Source organism: Colobus angolensis, unplaced genomic scaffold (assembly GCF_000951035.1).
Source record: "Colobus angolensis palliatus isolate OR3802 unplaced genomic scaffold, Cang.pa_1.0 Scaffold28, whole genome shotgun sequence".
Classification (NCBI taxonomy): domain Eukaryota; kingdom Metazoa; phylum Chordata; class Mammalia; order Primates; family Cercopithecidae; genus Colobus; species Colobus angolensis.
In genome coordinates this window covers 5991988-5993125 of record NW_012116043.1, presented here as the reverse complement: position 1 = coordinate 5993125, position 1138 = coordinate 5991988, and the positions used below count along the sequence as shown (strand labels likewise).

Genomic DNA, 1138 nt, shown 5'->3' with positions numbered 1-1138 from the left:
GGCCTCCCAAAGTGCTGGGATTACAGGCTTGAGCCACCGTGCCCGGCCCCCCATGAAGTATTTTTTAAAAAGAGGCTGTCCTCCTTGGCAAATTAATAATTTAAAAATATACTTACCTGGAGAATCTCTCTTTTGTAATAATCCAAAACTTTTTGTTTGAGCCCACTATTACACACGGATTGGAGGCAAACTAATCTTAACACCTTGATCAACGAGTGCTTTTGGGCGATACAATCCTCAATGTAATTGTTGACCTAGAAATAAAGTGGCGTACATACACATTTACATATACATATACACATACATATATATATACACATATACACACACACAATGCATGGTTTGGGAACTTAATTTGATGTTTATTATTTTTCAAAGTCCAATAAAGGAGATATGTGGGAAAATGAGATATTTTTCCACAGTCCCTAACCCTTCCCTGAAATAGCTCTGCTAGCCCCAGCCACATACACACCCTGGCCACCACACAGACACACAGACACACACACACACACACACACACACACACACACACTCAGTGATCAGGCCAAGTCACTGGAGCCCAAGGCTGCTGAGAATACAATTGGTCACTCCCTATGCCTGTCTGGACACATCTGTCTCTAAGGACATGCTTCTGAGAGGCTACCGGATGCCTACTCCATTTCAATAGTATCAACAACTAATCTAGCAAAAAGTATCAGTAATTGTTTTATGTTAGGAATTTTCATAAAGTGAATAAAATTTGTTAATATTAAGAGCTACTTAAAGGAGTTATATAAGAAACTCTTTCAAAAGAGCAAATACCTCAATTTATCTAATATGGTCTTAAAAAGATTTGATTATAGGGGCTGGGTCTCATCTTGCCATGTATGGCAGAAAGTGTCTTGCACAGAATGTTAAATATCTGTTACTTGATAAAATCTACACTTGCACATTTTGCATTTGCTCTTAAAAATATATATATATATATTTTTTTTTTGAGACGGAGTCTCGCTCTGTCACCCAGGCTGGAGTGCGGTGGCCAGATCTCAGCTCACTGCAAGCTCCGCCTCCTGGGTTTACACCATTCTGCTGCCTCAGCCTCCCGAGTAGCTGGGACTACGGGGCCTGCCACCTCGCCCGGCTAGTTTTTTGTATTTTT

The 1138-nt window shown here is 40.5% G+C and overlaps 1 protein-coding gene across 1 annotated transcript in view; it reads right to left on the bottom strand.

Annotated features, from left to right (window-relative positions):
• Positions 1-1138, bottom strand: part of VPS33A (vacuolar protein sorting 33 homolog A (S. cerevisiae)) — a 46789-nt gene that overhangs the window by 18605 nt on the left and 27046 nt on the right. The gene's annotated exons all lie outside the window — the stretch shown is intronic.